This window comes from Phyllobates terribilis, unplaced genomic scaffold, assembly GCF_046119375.1.
Source record: "Phyllobates terribilis strain yellow unplaced genomic scaffold, ASM4611937v1 Scaffold_853__1_contigs__length_604787, whole genome shotgun sequence".
Classification (NCBI taxonomy): Eukaryota; Metazoa; Chordata; class Amphibia; order Anura; family Dendrobatidae; genus Phyllobates; species Phyllobates terribilis.
Window position 1 is genome coordinate 294077 of NW_027363613.1, and position 21691 is coordinate 315767.

Sequence of the window (21691 nt, forward strand, 5' to 3'; positions counted from 1 at the left end):
GTTGAACCAAAATGAGCTTGTAATCTGGCTTCTGCAACTTTGAACATGAAAAATCCAATGAGGAGAAGAAAAGCAAAGCCAAAGAGTCCATCCCAAAATCCAACAAACAAGCAAAATGAACAAAAAACATTGAATTCAATTCTTTCTGATTTTAGAAACTGCATTAAAGAAGGGGTGCACCGGTCCTGGAGATACTGCAATACCAGGTCAATGCGTGGAGTGGACAGAGCAAGCTCTTTTTCCATCTCCCTGTTCTAAAAATCCATTTAATATATGGTCCCCAGATAGGGGACGTATCAGATATTAAACTGATAAGAACAGATACTACACTTGATCTTAGCCAAAAGGCCGAGAAGCGATAACCAGAATTGGTTTCAAACTACGGAGCCACCCAAGGATCCTGAAAAGTCCATTTGTGGAGATGAGCTCCTGGACTCCCGTTAAGAAGACATGTTGTCAACCTCTAGATCCCTTACATGCCTGCACTTTTCGGCTTGCTGCTGCTGCAATCCACGCGTTTTAGATCTGCATAACTCCACCTCTTTAAACACAGCACCTTCACCCCCTGCTGTTCCCACCCGCCTCAACACCGTTGGAAGGGAGGAGAACCAATTAAGGCGGGGGGTGGGGTGAAACGAGCAGCTGTCTACCCTTAGCAGGAGGGCTCCTGATTACATACCTCTCCTGCTGCTGCTGCTGCTGGCTGTCCAGCAGCAGACTGAAGGTGGCTGCTGCTGTGCACAGGTATATAAAGGCTCAGAGCCTATTATGACACGCGCAGCCAGCGTTCCATTGCCACATTCCATCTACTGCAGGCAGGATACCTGGCTGGCTGAATGTCGCTGAGAAGCTCACAGAGACCGCCATAAGCAACAGTTTAACAGAATGCCACAGACTAATCAACCAAACTTTTTGGGTTGGGTTCTCTTTTATAGTCTGCAGGCATTAAATGAAAGAAGTCAGTGTTCCAGCAGAAGGAGACAACGTTTCAGAAAAGGCATTGTAGCAAACCAAAAAAGAAATTTTAAGCGCAGCAGAGTAACCAGCGCACATACCTGTTAGCTCAGGTGAGTTTAAAAGGCTGCTGTTGATAACAAGGGCATTTGCTAAATAGATGGTGTGTGTGCAACAATATACTGAAAGGTCAATTATATTGTGCAGCTTATCTCACCACCTGTAGTTATTTAGGTGAAAGCTCCAAAATGCTTGCCTAATATGTCTGTTTATCCAAAAGGAAGTAAAAAGGGAGAGCTAGAAAGATAGCATTGCATCACATTACATGGCAATGCAATGCACAGTTGCTGAAGTTGAACCAAAATGAGCTTGTAATCTGGCTTCTGCAACTTTGAACATGAAAAATCCAATGAGGAGAAGAAAAGCAAAGCCAAAGAGTCCATCCCAAAATCCAACAAACAAGCAAAATGAACAAAAAACATTGAATTCAATTCTTTCTGATTTTAGAAACTGCATTAAAGAAGGGGTGCACCGGTCCTGGAGATACTGCAATACCAGGTCAATGCGTGGAGTGGACAGAGCAAGCTCTTTTTCCATCTCCCTGTTCTAAAAATCCATTTAATATATGGTCCCCAGATAGGGGACGTATCAGATATTAAACTGATAAGAACAGATACTACACTTGATCTTAGCCAAAAGGCCGAGAAGCGATAACCAGAATTGGTTTCAAACTACGGAGCCACCCAAGGATCCTGAAAAGTCCATTTGTGGAGATGAGCTCCTGGACTCCCGTTAAGAAGACATGTTGTCAACCTCTAGATCCCTTACATGCCTGCACTTTTCGGCTTGCTGCTGCTGCAATCCACGCGTTTTAGATCTGCATAACTCCACCTCTTTAAACACAGCACCTTCACCCCCTGCTGTTCCCACCCGCCTCAACACCGTTGGAAGGGAGGAGAACCAATTAAGGCGGGGGGTGGGGTGGAACGAGCAGCTGTCTACCCTTAGCAGGAGGGCTCCTGATTACATACCTCTCCTGCTGCTGCTGCTGCTGGCTGTCCAGCAGCAGACTGAAGGTGGCTGCTGCTGTGCACAGGTATATAAAGGCTCAGAGCCTATTATGACACGCGCAGCCAGCGTTCCATTGCCACATTCCATCTACTGCAGGCAGGATACCTGGCTGGCTGAATGTCGCTGAGAAGCTCACAGAGACCGCCATAAGCAACAGTTTAACAGAATGCCACAGACTAATCAACCAAACTTTTTGGGTTGGGTTCTCTTTTATAGTCTGCAGGCATTAAATGAAAGAAGTCAGTGTTCCAGCAGAAGGAGACAACGTTTCAGAAAAGGCATTGTAGCAAACCAAAAAAGAAATTTTAAGCGCAGCAGAGTAACCAGCGCACATACCTGTTAGCTCAGGTGAGTTTAAAAGGCTGCTGTTGATAACAAGGGCATTTGCTAAATAGATGGTGTGTGTGCAACAATATACTGAAAGGTCAATTATATTGTGCAGCTTATCTCACCACCTGTAGTTATTTAGGTGAAAGCTCCAAAATGCTTGCCTAATATGTCTGTTTATCCAAAAGGAAGTAAAAAGGGAGAGCTAGAAAGATAGCATTGCATCACATTACATGGCAATGCAATGCACAGTTGCTGAAGTTGAACCAAAATGAGCTTGTAATCTGGCTTCTGCAACTTTGAACATGAAAAATCCAATGAGGAGAAGAAAAGCAAAGCCAAAGAGTCCATCCCAAAATCCAACAAACAAGCAAAATGAACAAAAAACATTGAATTCAATTCTTTCTGATTTTAGAAACTGCATTAAAGAAGGGGTGCACCGGTCCTGGAGATACTGCAATACCAGGTCAATGCGTGGAGTGGACAGAGCAAGCTCTTTTTCCATCTCCCTGTTCTAAAAATCCATTTAATATATGGTCCCCAGATAGGGGACGTATCAGATATTAAACTGATAAGAACAGATACTACACTTGATCTTAGCCAAAAGGCCGAGAAGCGATAACCAGAATTGGTTTCAAACTACGGAGCCACCCAAGGATCCTGAAAAGTCCATTTGTGGAGATGAGCTCCTGGACTCCCGTTAAGAAGACATGTTGTCAACCTCTAGATCCCTTACATGCCTGCACTTTTCGGCTTGCTGCTGCTGCAATCCACGCGTTTTAGATCTGCATAACTCCACCTCTTTAAACACAGCACCTTCACCCCCTGCTGTTCCCACCCGCCTCAACACCGTTGGAAGGGAGGAGAACCAATTAAGGCGGGGGGTGGGGTGGAACGAGCAGCTGTCTACCCTTAGCAGGAGGGCTCCTGATTACATACCTCTCCTGCTGCTGCTGCTGCTGGCTGTCCAGCAGCAGACTGAAGGTGGCTGCTGCTGTGCACAGGTATATAAAGGCTCAGAGCCTATTATGACACGCGCAGCCAGCGTTCCATTGCCACATTCCATCTACTGCAGGCAGGATACCTGGCTGGCTGAATGTCGCTGAGAAGCTCACAGAGACCGCCATAAGCAACAGTTTAACAGAATGCCACAGACTAATCAACCAAACTTTTTGGGTTGGGTTCTCTTTTATAGTCTGCAGGCATTAAATGAAAGAAGTCAGTGTTCCAGCAGAAGGAGACAACGTTTCAGAAAAGGCATTGTAGCAAACCAAAAAAGAAATTTTAAGCGCAGCAGAGTAACCAGCGCACATACCTGTTAGCTCAGGTGAGTTTAAAAGGCTGCTGTTGATAACAAGGGCATTTGCTAAATAGATGGTGTGTGTGCAACAATATACTGAAAGGTCAATTATATTGTGCAGCTTATCTCACCACCTGTAGTTATTTAGGTGAAAGCTCCAAAATGCTTGCCTAATATGTCTGTTTATCCAAAAGGAAGTAAAAAGGGAGAGCTAGAAAGATAGCATTGCATCACATTACATGGCAATGCAATGCACAGTTGCTGAAGTTGAACCAAAATGAGCTTGTAATCTGGCTTCTGCAACTTTGAACATGAAAAATCCAATGAGGAGAAGAAAAGCAAAGCCAAAGAGTCCATCCCAAAATCCGACAAACAAGCAAAATGAACAAAAAACATTGAATTCAATTCTTTCTGATTTTAGAAACTGCATTAAAGAAGGGGTGCACCGGTCCTGGAGATACTGCAATACCAGGTCAATGCGTGGAGTGGACAGAGCAAGCTCTTTTTCCATCTCCCTGTTCTAAAAATCCATTTAATATATGGTCCCCAGATAGGGGACGTATCAGATATTAAACTGATAAGAACAGATTTTTTTTTTTTTTTTTTTAAAACCTATTCAGGTTAAAATTAAAGTCCACTCCACAGTCCTCTTCTCCCCAAAGGGAGACAAGACGTGGACTCCAACTTAAATCATCATCAGGTTTTGGTACTTTTAATGTCAGAAAAAAAAATTACAAAAATACAACAATACTTACAAAGAAAGAAATGTTTCAGAACCTGAATGGATACCAAAAAAATAAAAATTAAATTATAACTGTATTAACAACAGTAATAACATCAAGTAAAATACTTGTAACCGTTATCAAAAGCATGAACCCCAACCCAACTCAGAACCTTAAGGGACAAATCTTCAACCCTTGATGCTGAAAAAACTTGTTTCGATACACCATCTGGTATTCTATATTTCACACAAAAAACATTTTTATCTCTTATTAGTTCTTTCCTAACATTCTCTATAAGATAGTCCAAACGTTTCTCATCATACAACTTACGGTACAACCGGTTAAAATATTCTGCATTCTTTATAAACATAGGTTGTTGAAAAACAACTATATTTTCTTCCATTGCCACCTCCACTTCCTGTTCCTTTCTCTTTTCTTGCTTTTTAACCTTACCACGGCCAGTTCCCTGACTTACACCTCCCATTTCACTCTCTACCCTATCCCCCCAATCTACTCTTGTTTTCTCCATCTCCCTCTGCACTCCTACAGGTTTGCTTTCTTTTCCCTTTACCACCAACACCTTTTCTACACTTTCCTCCTTTCTCTCTACCAAAACCTTTTTAACCACTACCTCCTTCTCTTTATTTCTTTTCCTCTTTGGGCAATTCTTAAAAACATGCGTATCTTCCTGACACAAGTTGCACTTCCTCCGATCTTTACAATCCTTTGACTCATGATCACCTTTTTTGCAAAAACCACATACACCACCCGAACAATTTTCCTTTCCATGCCCGTATTGACGACAAACTCGACAAAAAGTGGGTATACCACTGAAAAAAATATCACCATTTATATTACCCAACTTAAACCTAGCTGGGGGAAGCAACACAGTCCCCTGCTCATCTTCTTTGAAACGGACCAAAAATTTCCACTTCGAAGTCCAAAAACCAAATTCATTATAAATCTTCCCTTTTGGTGTTACTGACAAACAAAAAAACTCCAAAAATGTAAGAACATCCTCTTCGTCCACCAATGGAGAGTACATTTTAACAATGATCCATTTATCTCTAACGGGGAAGTGTGGCATTACACTTATCCCCTCCATTCTTTTATCCTGGCTTGCAGTCATTTTCCTTAGATATCCTTCAAAAAAAACTTTGTCAACAAAAACTATATCATAAACACCCCTCCTGGGGTAGTCCATTATCGCCAACACTTCTTCTGTCTTCAAACCAAAAAGATCCACAAGAACTTGACTCATCACATACCTAAAATCCTTTTGATCTCGAAAGTTCTCCTGAACAACCAAACGAATAGAATTCTGCACCTTAGCGAATTCAAGCACATTATCTTCCTCTCCTTCATGTGATGCTGCAGACATCTTCTTCACAAACAGGTTCTCCTCTTCTCAATAGAAACCTTCAACACCGAAGTGCCAGGTAGATGATCGCCTCCCGTTGCCCGGGGACTAATCCGACTCCCTAATAGCAGCAGGGAGGTGAAGCCCTGCTGAAAAACAGAGCGATCCCCCCAGGCCAAGGAGCCGGGTACCCCGAGCACCTCTCAGCCAAGACCAAGGCAGCAGCCGCTAGATCACTGCACTTGATCTTAGCCAAAAGGCCGAGAAGCGATAACCAGAATTGGTTTCAAACTACGGAGCCACCCAAGGATCCTGAAAAGTCCATTTGTGGAGATGAGCTCCTGGACTCCCGTTAAGAAGACATGTTGTCAACCTCTAGATCCCTTACATGCCTGCACTTTTCGGCTTGCTGCTGCTGCAATCCACGCGTTTTAGATCTGCATAACTCCACCTCTTTAAACACAGCACCTTCACCCCCTGCTGTTCCCACCCGCCTCAACACCGTTGGAAGGGAGGAGAACCAATTAAGGCGGGGGTGGGGTGGAACGAGCAGCTGTCTACCCTTAGCAGGAGGGCTCCTGATTACATACCTCTCCTGCTGCTGCTGCTGCTGGCTGTCCAGCAGCAGACTGAAGGTGGCTGCTGCTGTGCACAGGTATATAAAGGCTCAGAGCCTATTATGACACGCGCAGCCAGCGTTCCATTGCCACATTCCATCTACTGCAGGCAGGATACCTGGCTGGCTGAATGTCGCTGAGAAGCTCACAGAGACCGCCATAAGCAACAGTTTAACAGAATGCCACAGACTAATCAACCAAACTTTTTGGGTTGGGTTCTCTTTTATAGTCTGCAGGCATTAAATGAAAGAAGTCAGTGTTCCAGCAGAAGGAGACAACGTTTCAGAAAAGGCATTGTAGCAAACCAAAAAAGAAATTTTAAGCGCAGCAGAGTAACCAGCGCACATACCTGTTAGCTCAGGTGAGTTTAAAAGGCTGCTGTTGATAACAAGGGCATTTGCTAAATAGATGGTGTGTGTGCAACAATATACTGAAAGGTCAATTATATTGTGCAGCTTATCTCACCACCTGTAGTTATTTAGGTGAAAGCTCCAAAATGCTTGCCTAATATGTCTGTTTATCCAAAAGGAAGTAAAAAGGGAGAGCTAGAAAGATAGCATTGCATCACATTACATGGCAATGCAATGCACAGTTGCTGAAGTTGAACCAAAATGAGCTTGTAATCTGGCTTCTGCAACTTTGAACATGAAAAATCCAATGAGGAGAAGAAAAGCAAAGCCAAAGAGTCCATCCCAAAATCCGACAAACAAGCAAAATGAACAAAAAACATTGAATTCAATTCTTTCTGATTTTAGAAACTGCATTAAAGAAGGGGTGCACCGGTCCTGGAGATACTGCAATACCAGGTCAATGCGTGGAGTGGACAGAGCAAGCTCTTTTTCCATCTCCCTGTTCTAAAAATCCATTTAATATATGGTCCCCAGATAGGGGACGTATCAGATATTAAACTGATAAGAACAGATACTACACTTGATCTTAGCCAAAAGGCCGAGAAGCGATAACCAGAATTGGTTTCAAACTACGGAGCCACCCAAGGATCCTGAAAAGTCCATTTGTGGAGATGAGCTCCTGGACTCCCGTTAAGAAGACATGTTGTCAACCTCTAGATCCCTTACATGCCTGCACTTTTCGGCTTGCTGCTGCTGCAATCCACGCGTTTTAGATCTGCATAACTCCACCTCTTTAAACACAGCACCTTCACCCCCTGCTGTTCCCACCCGCCTCAACACCGTTGGAAGGGAGGAGAACCAATTAAGGCGGGGGGTGGGGTGGAACGAGCAGCTGTCTACCCTTAGCAGGAGGGCTCCTGATTACATACCTCTCCTGCTGCTGCTGCTGCTGGCTGTCCAGCAGCAGACTGAAGGTGGCTGCTGCTGTGCACAGGTATATAAAGGCTCAGAGCCTATTATGACACGCGCAGCCAGCGTTCCATTGCCACATTCCATCTACTGCAGGCAGGATACCTGGCTGGCTGAATGTCGCTGAGAAGCTCACAGAGACCGCCATAAGCAACAGTTTAACAGAATGCCACAGACTAATCAACCAAACTTTTTGGGTTGGGTTCTCTTTTATAGTCTGCAGGCATTAAATGAAAGAAGTCAGTGTTCCAGCAGAAGGAGACAACGTTTCAGAAAAGGCATTGTAGCAAACCAAAAAAGAAATTTTAAGCGCAGCAGAGTAACCAGCGCACATACCTGTTAGCTCAGGTGAGTTTAAAAGGCTGCTGTTGATAACAAGGGCATTTGCTAAATAGATGGTGTGTGTGCAACAATATACTGAAAGGTCAATTATATTGTGCAGCTTATCTCACCACCTGTAGTTATTTAGGTGAAAGCTCCAAAATGCTTGCCTAATATGTCTGTTTATCCAAAAGGAAGTAAAAAGGGAGAGCTAGAAAGATAGCATTGCATCACATTACATGGCAATGCAATGCACAGTTGCTGAAGTTGAACCAAAATGAGCTTGTAATCTGGCTTCTGCAACTTTGAACATGAAAAATCCAATGAGGAGAAGAAAAGCAAAGCCAAAGAGTCCATCCCAAAATCCGACAAACAAGCAAAATGAACAAAAAACATTGAATTCAATTCTTTCTGATTTTAGAAACTGCATTAAAGAAGGGGTGCACCGGTCCTGGAGATACTGCAATACCAGGTCAATGCGTGGAGTGGACAGAGCAAGCTCTTTTTCCATCTCCCTGTTCTAAAAATCCATTTAATATATGGTCCCCAGATAGGGGACGTATCAGATATTAAACTGATAAGAACAGATACTACACTTGATCTTAGCCAAAAGGCCGAGAAGCGATAACCAGAATTGGTTTCAAACTACGGAGCCACCCAAGGATCCTGAAAAGTCCATTTGTGGAGATGAGCTCCTGGACTCCCGTTAAGAAGACATGTTGTCAACCTCTAGATCCCTTACATGCCTGCACTTTTCGGCTTGCTGCTGCTGCAATCCACGCGTTTTAGATCTGCATAACTCCACCTCTTTAAACACAGCACCTTCACCCCCTGCTGTTCCCACCCGCCTCAACACCGTTGGAAGGGAGGAGAACCAATTAAGGCGGGGGGTGGGGTGGAACGAGCAGCTGTCTACCCTTAGCAGGAGGGCTCCTGATTACATACCTCTCCTGCTGCTGCTGCTGCTGGCTGTCCAGCAGCAGACTGAAGGTGGCTGCTGCTGTGCACAGGTATATAAAGGCTCAGAGCCTATTATGACACGCGCAGCCAGCGTTCCATTGCCACATTCCATCTACTGCAGGCAGGATACCTGGCTGGCTGAATATCGCTGAGAAGCTCACAGAGACCGCCATAAGCAACAGTTTAACAGAATGCCACAGACTAATCAACCAAACTTTTTGGGTTGGGTTCTCTTTTATAGTCTGCAGGCATTAAATGAAAGAAGTCAGTGTTCCAGCAGAAGGAGACAACGTTTCAGAAAAGGCATTGTAGCAAACCAAAAAAGAAATTTTAAGCGCAGCAGAGTAACCAGCGCACATACCTGTTAGCTCAGGTGAGTTTAAAAGGCTGCTGTTGATAACAAGGGCATTTGCTAAATAGATGGTGTGTGTGCAACAATATACTGAAAGGTCAATTATATTGTGCAGCTTATCTCACCACCAGTAGTTATTTAGGTGAAAGCTCCAAAATGCTTGCCTAATATGTCTGTTTATCCAAAAGGAAGTAAAAAGGGAGAGCTAGAAAGATAGCATTGCATCACATTACATGGCAATGCAATGCACAGTTGCTGAAGTTGAACCAAAATGAGCTTGTAATCTGGCTTCTGCAACTTTGAACATGAAAAATCCAATGAGGAGAAGAAAAGCAAAGCCAAAGAGTCCATCCCAAAATCCGACAAACAAGCAAAATGAACAAAAAACATTGAATTCAATTCTTTCTGATTTTAGAAACTGCATTAAAGAAGGGGTGCACCGGTCCTGGAGATACTGCAATACCAGGTCAATGCGTGGAGTGGACAGAGCAAGCTCTTTTTCCATCTCCCTGTTCTAAAAATCCATTTAATATATGGTCCCCAGATAGGGGACGTATCAGATATTAAACTGATAAGAACAGATACTACACTTGATCTTAGCCAAAAGGCCGAGAAGCGATAACCAGAATTGGTTTCAAACTACGGAGCCACCCAAGGATCCTGAAAAGTCCATTTGTGGAGATGAGCTCCTGGACTCCCGTTAAGAAGACATGTTGTCAACCTCTAGATCCCTTACATGCCTGCACTTTTCGGCTTGCTGCTGCTGCAATCCACGCGTTTTAGATCTGCATAACTCCACCTCTTTAAACACAGCACCTTCACCCCCTGCTGTTCCCACCCGCCTCAACACCGTTGGAAGGGAGGAGAACCAATTAAGGCGGGGGGTGGGGTGGAACGAGCAGCTGTCTACCCTTAGCAGGAGGGCTCCTGATTACATACCTCTCCTGCTGCTGCTGCTGCTGGCTGTCCAGCAGCAGACTGAAGGTGGCTGCTGCTGTGCACAGGTATATAAAGGCTCAGAGCCTATTATGACACGCGCAGCCAGCGTTCCATTGCCACATTCCATCTACTGCAGGCAGGATACCTGGCTGGCTGAATGTCGCTGAGAAGCTCACAGAGACCGCCATAAGCAACAGTTTAACAGAATGCCACAGACTAATCAACCAAACTTTTTGGGTTGGGTTCTCTTTTATAGTCTGCAGGCATTAAATGAAAGAAGTCAGTGTTCCAGCAGAAGGAGACAACGTTTCAGAAAAGGCATTGTAGCAAACCAAAAAAGAAATTTTAAGCGCAGCAGAGTAACCAGCGCACATACCTGTTAGCTCAGGTGAGTTTAAAAGGCTGCTGTTGATAACAAGGGCATTTGCTAAATAGATGGTGTGTGTGCAACAATATACTGAAAGGTCAATTATATTGTGCAGCTTATCTCACCACCTGTAGTTATTTAGGTGAAAGCTCCAAAATGCTTGCCTAATATGTCTGTTTATCCAAAAGGAAGTAAAAAGGGAGAGCTAGAAAGATAGCATTGCATCACATTACATGGCAATGCAATGCACAGTTGCTGAAGTTGAACCAAAATGAGCTTGTAATCTGGCTTCTGCAACTTTGAACATGAAAAATCCAATGAGGAGAAGAAAAGCAAAGCCAAAGAGTCCATCCCAAAATCCGACAAACAAGCAAAATGAACAAAAAACATTGAATTCAATTCTTTCTGATTTTAGAAACTGCATTAAAGAAGGGGTGCACCGGTCCTGGAGATACTGCAATACCAGGTCAATGCGTGGAGTGGACAGAGCAAGCTCTTTTTCCATCTCCCTGTTCTAAAAATCCATTTAATATATGGTCCCCAGATAGGGGACGTATCAGATATTAAACTGATAAGAACAGATACTACACTTGATCTTAGCCAAAAGGCCGAGAAGCGATAACCAGAATTGGTTTCAAACTACGGAGCCACCCAAGGATCCTGAAAAGTCCATTTGTGGAGATGAGCTCCTGGACTCCCGTTAAGAAGACATGTTGTCAACCTCTAGATCCCTTACATGCCTGCACTTTTCGGCTTGCTGCTGCTGCAATCCACGCGTTTTAGATCTGCATAACTCCACCTCTTTAAACACAGCACCTTCACCCCCTGCTGTTCCCACCCGCCTCAACACCGTTGGAAGGGAGGAGAACCAATTAAGGCGGGGGGTGGGGTGGAACGAGCAGCTGTCTATCTACCCTTAGCAGGAGGGCTCCTGATTACATACCTCTCCTGCTGCTGCTGCTGCTGGCTGTCCAGCAGCAGACTGAAGGTGGCTGCTGCTGTGCACAGGTATATAAAGGCTCAGAGCCTATTATGACACGCGCAGCCAGCGTTCCATTGCCACATTCCATCTACTGCAGGCAGGATACCTGGCTGGCTGAATGTCGCTGAGAAGCTCACAGAGACCGCCATAAGCAACAGTTTAACAGAATGCCACAGACTAATCAACCAAACTTTTTGGGTTGGGTTCTCTTTTATAGTCTGCAGGCATTAAATGAAAGAAGTCAGTGTTCCAGCAGAAGGAGACAACGTTTCAGAAAAGGCATTGTAGCAAACCAAAAAAGAAATTTTAAGCGCAGCAGAGTAACCAGCGCACATACCTGTTAGCTCAGGTGAGTTTAAAAGGCTGCTGTTGATAACAAGGGCATTTGCTAAATAGATGGTGTGTGTGCAACAATATACTGAAAGGTCAATTATATTGTGCAGCTTATCTCACCACCTGTAGTTATTTAGGTGAAAGCTCCAAAATGCTTGCCTAATATGTCTGTTTATCCAAAAGGAAGTAAAAAGGGAGAGCTAGAAAGATAGCATTGCATCACATTACATGGCAATGCAATGCACAGTTGCTGAAGTTGAACCAAAATGAGCTTGTAATCTGGCTTCTGCAACTTTGAACATGAAAAATCCAATGAGGAGAAGAAAAGCAAAGCCAAAGAGTCCATCCCAAAATCCGACAAACAAGCAAAATGAACAAAAAACATTGAATTCAATTCTTTCTGATTTTAGAAACTGCATTAAAGAAGGGGTGCACCGGTCCTGGAGATACTGCAATACCAGGTCAATGCGTGGAGTGGACAGAGCAAGCTCTTTTTCCATCTCCCTGTTCTAAAAATCCATTTAATATATGGTCCCCAGATAGGGGACGTATCAGATATTAAACTGATAAGAACAGATACTACACTTGATCTTAGCCAAAAGGCCGAGAAGCGATAACCAGAATTGGTTTCAAACTACGGAGCCACCCAAGGATCCTGAAAAGTCCATTTGTGGAGATGAGCTCCTGGACTCCCGTTAAGAAGACATGTTGTCAACCTCTAGATCCCTTACATGCCTGCACTTTTCGGCTTGCTGCTGCTGCAATCCACGCGTTTTAGATCTGCATAACTCCACCTCTTTAAACACAGCACCTTCACCCCCTGCTGTTCCCACCCGCCTCAACACCGTTGGAAGGGAGGAGAACCAATTAAGGCGGGGGGTGGGGTGGAACGAGCAGCTGTCTACCCTTAGCAGGAGGGCTCCTGATTACATACCTCTCCTGCTGCTGCTGCTGCTGGCTGTCCAGCAGCAGACTGAAGGTGGCTGCTGCTGTGCACAGGTATATAAAGGCTCAGAGCCTATTATGACACGCGCAGCCAGCGTTCCATTGCCACATTCCATCTACTGCAGGCAGGATACCTGGCTGGCTGAATGTCGCTGAGAAGCTCACAGAGATCGCCATAAGCAACAGTTTAACAGAATGCCGCAGACTAATCAACCAAACTTTTTGGATTGGGTTCTCTTTTATAGTCTGCAGGCATTAAATGAAAGAAGTCAGTGTTCCAGCAGAAGGAGACAACGTTTCAGAAAAGGCATTGTAGCAAACCAAAAAAGAAATTTTAAGCGCAGCAGAGTAACCAGCGCACATACCTGTTAGCTCAGGTGAGTTTAAAAGGCTGCTGTTGATAACAAGGGCATTTGCTAAATAGATGGTGTGTGTGCAACAATATACTGAAAGGTCAATTATATTGTGCAGCTTATCTCACCACCTGTAGTTATTTAGGTGAAAGCTCCAAAATGCTTGCCTAATATGTCTGTTTATCCAAAAGGAAGTAAAAAGGGAGAGCTAGAAAGATAGCATTGCATCACATTACATGGCAATGCAATGCACAGTTGCTGAAGTTGAACCAAAATGAGCTTGTAATCTGGCTTCTGCAACTTTGAACATGAAAAATCCAATGAGGAGAAGAAAAGCAAAGCCAAAGAGTCCATCCCAAAATCCGACAAACAAGCAAAATGAACAAAAAACATTGAATTCAATTCTTTCTGATTTTAGAAACTGCATTAAAGAAGGGGTGCACCGGTCCTGGAGATAATGCAATACCAGGTCAATGCGTGGAGTGGACAGAGCAAGCTCTTTTTCCATCTCCCTGTTCTAAAAATCCATTTAATATATGGTCCCCAGATAGGGGACGTATCAGATATTAAACTGATAAGAACAGATACTACACTTGATCTTAGCCAAAAGGCCGAGAAGCGATAACCAGAATTGGTTTCAAACTACGGAGCCACCCAAGGATCCTGAAAAGTCCATTTGTGGAGATGAGCTCCTGGACTCCCGTTAAGAAGACATGTTGTCAACCTCTAGATCCCTTACATGCCTGCACTTTTCGGCTTGCTGCTGCTGCAATCCACGCGTTTTAGATCTGCATAACTCCACCTCTTTAAACACAGCACCTTCACCCCCTGCTGTTCCCACCCGCCTCAACACCGTTGGAAGGGAGGAGAACCAATTAAGGCGGGGGGTGGGGTGGAACGAGCAGCTGTCTACCCTTAGCAGGAGGGCTCCTGATTACATACCTCTCCTGCTGCTGCTGCTGCTGGCTGTCCAGCAGCAGACTGAAGGTGGCTGCTGCTGTGCACAGGTATATAAAGGCTCAGAGCCTATTATGACACGCGCAGCCAGCGTTCCATTGCCACATTCCATCTACTGCAGGCAGGATACCTGGCTGGCTGAATGTCGCTGAGAAGCTCACAGAGACCGCCATAAGCAACAGTTTAACAGAATGCCACAGACTAATCAACCAAACTTTTTGGGTTGGGTTCTCTTTTATAGTCTGCAGGCATTAAATGAAAGAAGTCAGTGTTCCAGCAGAAGGAGACAACGTTTCAGAAAAGGCATTGTAGCAAACCAAAAAAGAAATTTTAAGCGCAGCAGAGTAACCAGCGCACATACCTGTTAGCTCAGGTGAGTTTAAAAGGCTGCTGTTGATAACAAGGGCATTTGCTAAATAGATGGTGTGTGTGCAACAATATACTGAAAGGTCAATTATATTGTGCAGCTTATCTCACCACCTGTAGTTATTTAGGTGAAAGCTCCAAAATGCTTGCCTAATATGTCTGTTTATCCAAAAGGAAGTAAAAAGGGAGAGCTAGAAAGATAGCATTGCATCACATTACATGGCAATGCAATGCACAGTTGCTGAAGTTGAACCAAAATGAGCTTGTAATCTGGCTTCTGCAACTTTGAACATGAAAAATCCAATGAGGAGAAGAAAAGCAAAGCCAAAGAGTCCATCCCAAAATCCGACAAACAAGCAAAATGAACAAAAAACATTGAATTCAATTCTTTCTGATTTTAGAAACTGCATTAAAGAAGGGGTGCACCGGTCCTGGAGATACTGCAATACCAGGTCAATGCGTGGAGTGGACAGAGCAAGCTCTTTTTCCATCTCCCTGTTCTAAAAATCCATTTAATATATGGTCCCCAGATAGGGGACGTATCAGATATTAAACTGATAAGAACAGATACTACACTTGATCTTAGCCAAAAGGCCGAGAAGCGATAACCAGAATTGGTTTCAAACTACGGAGCCACCCAAGGATCCTGAAAAGTCCATTTGTGGAGATGAGCTCCTGGACTCCCGTTAAGAAGACATGTTGTCAACCTCTAGATCCCTTACATGCCTGCACTTTTCGGCTTGCTGCTGCTGCAATCCACGCGTTTTAGATCTGCATAACTCCACCTCTTTAAACACAGCACCTTCACCCCCTGCTGTTCCCACCCGCCTCAACACCGTTGGAAGGGAGGAGAACCAATTAAGGCGGGGGGTGGGGTGGAACGAGCAGCTGTCTACCCTTAGCAGGAGGGCTCCTGATTACATACCTCTCCTGCTGCTGCTGCTGCTGGCTGTCCAGCAGCAGACTGAAGGTGGCTGCTGCTGTGCACAGGTATATAAAGGCTCAGAGCCTATTATGACACGCGCAGCCAGCGTTCCATTGCCACATTCCATCTACTGCAGGCAGGATACCTGGCTGGCTGAATGTCGCTGAGAAGCTCACAGAGACCGCCATAAGCAACAGTTTAACAGAATGCCACAGACTAATCAACCAAACTTTTTGGGTTGGGTTCTCTTTTATAGTCTGCAGACATTAAATGAAAGAAGTCAGTGTTCCAGCAGAAGGAGACAACGTTTCAGAAAAGGCATTGTAGCAAACCAAAAAAGAAATTTTAAGCGCAGCAGAGTAACCAGCGCACATACCTGTTAGCTCAGGTGAGTTTAAAAGGCTGCTGTTGATAACAAGGGCATTTGCTAAATAGATGGTGTGTGTGCAACAATATACTGAAAGGTCAATTATATTGTGCAGCTTATCTCACCACCTGTAGTTATTTAGGTGAAAGCTCCAAAATGCTTGCCTAATATGTCTGTTTATCCAAAAGGAAGTAAAAAGGGAGAGCTAGAAAGATAGCATTGCATCACATTACATGGCAATGCAATGCACAGTTGCTGAAGTTGAACCAAAATGAGCTTGTAATCTGGCTTCTGCAACTTTGAACATGAAAAATCCAATGAGGAGAAGAAAAGCAAAGCCAAAGAGTCCATCCCAAATCCGACAAACAAGCAAAATGAACAAAAAACATTGAATTCAATTCTTTCTGATTTTAGAAACTGCATTAAAGAAGGGGTGCACCGGTCCTGGAGATACTGCAATACCAGGTCAATGCGTGGAGTGGACAGAGCAAGCTCTTTTTCCATCTCCCTGTTCTAAAAATCCATTTAATATATGGTCCCCAGATAGGGGACGTATCAGATATTAAACTGATAAGAACAGATACTACACTTGATCTTAGCCAAAAGGCCGAGAAGCGATAACCAGAATTGGTTTCAAACTACGGAGCCACCCAAGGATCCTGAAAAGTCCATTTGTGGAGATGAGCTCCTGGACTCCCGTTAAGAAGACATGTTGTCAACCTCTAGATCCCTTACATGCCTGCACTTTTCGGCTTGCTGCTGCTGCAATCCACGCGTTTTAGATCTGCATAACTCCACCTCTTTAAACACAGCACCTTCACCCCCTGCTGTTCCCACCCGCCTCAACACCGTTGGAAGGGAGGAGAACCAATTAAGGCGGGGGGTGGGGTGGAACGAGCAGCTGTCTACCCTTAGCAGGAGGGCTCCTGATTACATACCTCTCCTGCTGCTGCTGCTGCTGGCTGTCCAGCAGCAGACTGAAGGTGGCTGCTGCTGTGCACAGGTATATAAAGGCTCAGAGCCTATTATGACACGCGCAGCCAGCGTTCCATTGCCACATTCCATCTACTGCAGGCAGGATACCTGGCTGGCTGAATGTCGCTGAGAAGCTCACAGAGACCGCCATAAGCAACAGTTTAACAGAATGCCACAGACTAATCAACCAAACTTTTTGGGTTGGGTTCTCTTTTATAGTCTGCAGGCATTAAATGAAAGAAGTCAGTGTTCCAGCAGAAGGAGACAACGTTTCAGAAAAGGCATTGTAGCAAACCAAAAAAGAAATTTTAAGCGCAGCAGAGTAACCAGCGCACATACCTGTTAGCTCAGGTGAGTTTAAAAGGCTGCTGTTGATAACAAGGGCATTTGCTAAATAGATGGTGTGTGTGCAACAATATACTGAAAGGTCAATTATATTGTGCAGCTCATCTCACCACCAGTAGTTATTTAGGTGAAAGCTCCAAAATGCTTGCCTAATATGTCTGTTTATCCAAAAGGAAGTAAAAAGGGAGAGCTAGAAAGATAGCATTGCATCACATTACATGGCAATGCAATGCACAGTTGCTGAAGTTGAACCAAAATGAGCTTGTAATCTGGCTTCTGCAACTTTGAACATGAAAAATCCAATGAGGAGAAGAAAAGCAAAGCCAAAGAGTCCATCCCAAAATCCGACAAACAAGCAAAATGAACAAAAAACATTGAATTCAATTCTTTCTGATTTTAGAAACTGCATTAAAGAAGGGGTGCACCGGTCCTGGAGATACTGCAATACCAGGTCAATGCGTGGAGTGGACAGAGCAAGCTCTTTTTCCATCTCCCTGTTCTAAAAATCCATTTAATATATGGTCCCCAGATAGGGGACGTATCAGATATTAAACTGATAAGAACAGATACTACACTTGATCTTAGCCAAAAGGCCGAGAAGCGATAACCAGAATTGGTTTCAAACTACGGAGCCACCCAAGGATCCTGAAAAGTCCATTTGTGGAGATGAGCTCCTGGACTCCCGTTAAGAAGACATGTTGTCAACCTCTAGATCCCTTACATGCCTGCACTTTTCGGCTTGCTGCTGCTGCAATCCACGCGTTTTAGATCTGCATAACTCCACCTCTTTAAACACAGCACCTTCACCCCCTGCTGTTCCCACCCGCCTCAACACCGTTGGAAGGGAGGAGAACCAATTAAGGCGGGGGGTGGGGTGGAACGAGCAGCTGTCTACCCTTAGCAGGAGGGCTCCTGATTACATACCTCTCCTGCTGCTGCTGCTGCTGGCTGTCCAGCAGCAGACTGAAGGTGGCTGCTGCTGTGCACAGGTATATAAAGGCTCAGAGCCTATTATGACACGCGCAGCCAGCGTTCCATTGCCACATTCCATCTACTGCAGGCAGGATACCTGGCTGGCTGAATGTCGCTGAGAAGCTCACAGAGACCGCCATAAGCAACAGTTTAACAGAATGCCACAGACTAATCAACCAAACTTTTTGGGTTGGGTTCTCTTTTATAGTCTGCAGGCATTAAATGAAAGAAGTCAGTGTTCCAGCAGAAGGAGACAACGTTTCAGAAAAGGCATTGTAGCAAACCAAAAAAGAAATTTTAAGCGCAGCAGAGTAACCAGCGCACATACCTGTTAGCTCAGGTGAGTTTAAAAGGCTGCTGTTGATAACAAGGGCATTTGCTAAATAGATGGTGTGTGTGCAACAATATACTGAAAGGTCAATTATATTGTGCAGCTTATCTCACCACCTGTAGTTATTTAGGTGAAAGCTCCAAAGTGCTTGCCTAATATGTCTGTTTATCCAAAAGGAAGTAAAAAGGGAGAGCTAGAAAGATAGCATTGCATCACATTACATGGCAATGCAATGCACAGTTGCTGAAGTTGAACCAAAATGAGCTTGTAATCTGGCTTCTGCAACTTTGAACATGAAAAATCCAATGAGGAGAAGAAAAGCAAAGCCAAAGAGTCCATCCCAAAATCCGACAAACAAGCAAAATGAACAAAAAACATTGAATTCAATTCTTTCTGATTTTAGAAACTGCATTAAAGAAGGGGTGCACCGGTCCTGGAGATACTGCAATACCAGGTCAATGAGTGGAGTGGACAGAGCAAGCTCTTTTTCCATCTCCCTGTTCTAAAAATCCATTTAATATATGGTCCCCAGATAGGGGACGTATCAGATATTAAACTGATAAGAACAGATACTACACTTGATCTTAGCCAAAAGGCCGAGAAGCGATAACCAGAATTGGTTTCAAACTACGGAGCCACCCAAGGATCCTGAAAAGTCCATTTGTGGAGATGAGCTCCTGGACTCCCGTTAAGAAGACATGTTGTCAACCTCTAGATCCCTTACATGCCTGCACTTTTCGGCTTGCTGCTGCTGCAATCCACGCGTTTTAGATCTGCATAACTCCACCTCTTTAAACACAGCACCTTCACCCCCTGCTGTTCCCACCCGCCTCAACACCGTTGGAAGGGAGGAGAACCAATTAAGGCGGGGGGTGGGGTGGAACGAGCAGCTGTCTACCCTTAGCAGGAGGGCTCCTGATTACATACCTCTCCTGCTGCTGCTGCTGGCTGTCCAGCAGCAGACTGAAGGTGGCTGCTGCTGTGCACAGGTATATAAAGGCTCAGAGCCTATTATGACACGCGCAGCCAGCGTTCCATTGCCACATTCCATCTACTGCAGGCAGGATACCTGGCTGGCTGAATGTCGCTGAGAAGCTCACAGAGACCGCCATAAGCAACAGTTTAACAGAATGCCACAGACTAATCAACCAAACTTTTTGGGTTGGGTTCTCTTTTATAGTCTGCAGGCATTAAATGAAAGAAGTCAGTGTTCCAGCAGAAGGAGACAACGTTTCAGAAAAGGCATTGTAGCAAACCAAAAAAGAAATTTTAAGCGCAGCAGAGTAACCAGCGCACATACCTGTTAGCTCAGGTGAGTTTAAAAGGCTGCTGTTGATAACAAGGGCATTTGCTAAATAGATGGTGTGTGTGCAACAATATACTGAAAGGTCAATTATATTGTGCAGCTTATCTCACCACCTGTAGTTATTTAGGTGAAAGCTCCAAAATGCTTGCCTAATATGTCTGTTTATCCAAAAGGAAGTAAAAAGGGAGAGCTAGAAAGATAGCATTGCATCACATTACATGGCAATGCAATGCACAGTTGCTGAAGTTGAACCAAAATCTGCTTGTAATCTGGCTTCTGCAACTTTGAACATGAAAAATCCAATGAGGAGAAGAAAAGCAAAGCCAAAGAGTCCATCCCAAAATCCGACAAACAAGCAAAATGAACAAAAAACATTGAATTCAATTCTTTCTGATTTTAGAAACTGCATTAAAGAAGGGGTGCACCGGTCCTGGAGATACTGCAATACCAGGTCAATGAGTGGAGTGGACAGAGCAAGCTCTTTTTCCATCTCCCTGTTCTAAAAATCCATTTAATATATGGTCCCCAGATAGGGGACGTATCAGATATTAAACTGATAAGAACAGATACTACACTTGATCTTAGCCAAAAGGCCGAGAAGCGATAACCAGAATTGGTTTCAAACTACGGAGCCACCCAAGGATCCTGAAAAGTCCATTTGTGGAGATGAGCTCCTGGACTCCCGTTAAGAAGACATGTTGTCAACCTCTAGATCCCTTACATGCCTGCACTTTTCGGCTTGCTGCTGCTGCAATCCACGCGTTTTAGATCTGCATAACTCCACCTCTTTAAACACAGCACCTTCACCCCCTGCTGTTCCCACCCGCCTCAACACCGTTGGAAGGGAGGAGAACCAATTAAGGCGGGGGGTGGGGTGGAACGAGCAGCTGTCTACCCTTAGCAGGAGGGCTCCTGATTACATACCTCTCCTGCTGCTGCTGCTGCTGGCTGTCCAGCAGCAGACTGAAGGTGGCTGCTGCTGTGCACAGGTATATAAAGGCTCAGAGCCTATTATGACACGCGCAGCCAGCGTTCCATTGCCACATTCCATCTACTGCAGGCAGGATACCTGGCTGGCTGAATGTCGCTGAGAAGCTCACAGAGACCGCCATAAGCAACAGTTTAACAGAATGCCACAGACTAATCAACCAAACTTTTTGGGTTGGGTTCTCTTTTATAGTCTGCAGGCATTAAATGAAAGAAGTCAGTGTTCCAGCAGAAGGAGACAACGTTTCAGAAAAGGCATTGTAGCAAACCAAAAAAGAAATTTTAAGCGCAGTAGAGTAACCAGCGCACATACCTGTTAGCTCAGGTTAGTTTAAAAGGCTGCTGTTGATAACAAGGGCATTTGCTAAATAGATGGTGTGTGTGCAACAATATACTGAAAGGTCAATTATATTGTGCAGCTTATCTCACCACCTGTAGTTATTTAGGTGAAAGCTCCAAAATGCTTGCCTAATATGTCTGTTTATCCAAAAGGAAGTAAAAAGGGAGAGCTAGAAAGATAGCATTGCATCACATTACATGGCAATGCAATGCACAGTTGCTGAAGTTGAACCAAAATGAGCTTGTAATCTGGCTTCTGCAACTTTGAACATGAAAAATCCAATGAGGAGAAGAAAAGCAAAGCCAAAGAGTCCATCCCAAAATCCGACAAACAAGCAAAATGAACAAAAAACATTGAATTCAATTCTTTCTGATTTTAGAAACTGCATTAAAGAAGGGGTGCACCGGTCCTGGAGATACTGCAATACCAGGTCAATGCGTGGAGTGGACAGAGCAAGCTCTTTTTCCATCTCCCTGTTCTAAAAATCCATTTAATATATGGTCCCCAGATAGGGGACGTATCAGATATTAAACTGATAAGAACAGATACTACACTTGATCTTAGCCAAAAGGCCGAGAAGCGATAACCAGAATTGGTT

The 21691-nt window shown here is 44.3% G+C and overlaps 15 non-coding genes and 1 pseudogene across 15 annotated transcripts; all 16 read right to left on the reverse strand.

The window, feature by feature from the left end:
• Positions 1-169: 169 nt before the first annotated feature.
• LOC141240350 (U2 spliceosomal RNA) lies at positions 170-360 on the reverse strand. The gene has a single exon (XR_012305600.1). It is a non-coding gene; the product is annotated as a U2 spliceosomal RNA (small nuclear RNA).
• A 1115-nt stretch (positions 361-1475) lies between these two features.
• Positions 1476-1666, reverse strand: LOC141240351 (U2 spliceosomal RNA). The gene has a single exon (XR_012305601.1). It is a non-coding gene; the product is annotated as a U2 spliceosomal RNA (small nuclear RNA).
• A 1115-nt stretch (positions 1667-2781) lies between these two features.
• Positions 2782-2972, reverse strand: LOC141240352 (U2 spliceosomal RNA). The gene has a single exon (XR_012305602.1). It is a non-coding gene; the product is annotated as a U2 spliceosomal RNA (small nuclear RNA).
• Positions 2973-4087: 1115 nt separating this feature from the next.
• Positions 4088-4268, reverse strand: LOC141240482 (U2 spliceosomal RNA; annotated as a pseudogene).
• Positions 4269-7120: 2852 nt separating this feature from the next.
• LOC141240353 (U2 spliceosomal RNA) lies at positions 7121-7311 on the reverse strand. Its single transcript, XR_012305603.1, has one exon. It is a non-coding gene; the product is annotated as a U2 spliceosomal RNA (small nuclear RNA).
• A 1115-nt stretch (positions 7312-8426) lies between these two features.
• On the reverse strand, positions 8427-8617 carry LOC141240355 (U2 spliceosomal RNA). The gene has a single exon (XR_012305605.1). It is a non-coding gene; the product is annotated as a U2 spliceosomal RNA (small nuclear RNA).
• Positions 8618-9732: 1115 nt separating this feature from the next.
• Positions 9733-9923, reverse strand: LOC141240356 (U2 spliceosomal RNA). Its single transcript, XR_012305606.1, has one exon. It is a non-coding gene; the product is annotated as a U2 spliceosomal RNA (small nuclear RNA).
• A 1115-nt stretch (positions 9924-11038) lies between these two features.
• LOC141240357 (U2 spliceosomal RNA) lies at positions 11039-11229 on the reverse strand. Its single transcript, XR_012305607.1, has one exon. It is a non-coding gene; the product is annotated as a U2 spliceosomal RNA (small nuclear RNA).
• A 1119-nt stretch (positions 11230-12348) lies between these two features.
• LOC141240358 (U2 spliceosomal RNA) lies at positions 12349-12539 on the reverse strand. Its single transcript, XR_012305608.1, has one exon. It is a non-coding gene; the product is annotated as a U2 spliceosomal RNA (small nuclear RNA).
• A 1115-nt stretch (positions 12540-13654) lies between these two features.
• Positions 13655-13845, reverse strand: LOC141240546 (U2 spliceosomal RNA). Its single transcript, XR_012305760.1, has one exon. It is a non-coding gene; the product is annotated as a U2 spliceosomal RNA (small nuclear RNA).
• Positions 13846-14960: 1115 nt separating this feature from the next.
• On the reverse strand, positions 14961-15151 carry LOC141240359 (U2 spliceosomal RNA). The gene has a single exon (XR_012305609.1). It is a non-coding gene; the product is annotated as a U2 spliceosomal RNA (small nuclear RNA).
• Positions 15152-16265: 1114 nt separating this feature from the next.
• Positions 16266-16456, reverse strand: LOC141240360 (U2 spliceosomal RNA). The gene has a single exon (XR_012305610.1). It is a non-coding gene; the product is annotated as a U2 spliceosomal RNA (small nuclear RNA).
• A 1115-nt stretch (positions 16457-17571) lies between these two features.
• LOC141240361 (U2 spliceosomal RNA) lies at positions 17572-17762 on the reverse strand. The gene has a single exon (XR_012305611.1). It is a non-coding gene; the product is annotated as a U2 spliceosomal RNA (small nuclear RNA).
• Positions 17763-18877: 1115 nt separating this feature from the next.
• LOC141240452 (U2 spliceosomal RNA) lies at positions 18878-19068 on the reverse strand. Its single transcript, XR_012305699.1, has one exon. It is a non-coding gene; the product is annotated as a U2 spliceosomal RNA (small nuclear RNA).
• Positions 19069-20180: 1112 nt separating this feature from the next.
• On the reverse strand, positions 20181-20371 carry LOC141240453 (U2 spliceosomal RNA). Its single transcript, XR_012305700.1, has one exon. It is a non-coding gene; the product is annotated as a U2 spliceosomal RNA (small nuclear RNA).
• A 1115-nt stretch (positions 20372-21486) lies between these two features.
• Positions 21487-21677, reverse strand: LOC141240362 (U2 spliceosomal RNA). The gene has a single exon (XR_012305612.1). It is a non-coding gene; the product is annotated as a U2 spliceosomal RNA (small nuclear RNA).
• Positions 21678-21691: the final 14 nt, after the last annotated feature.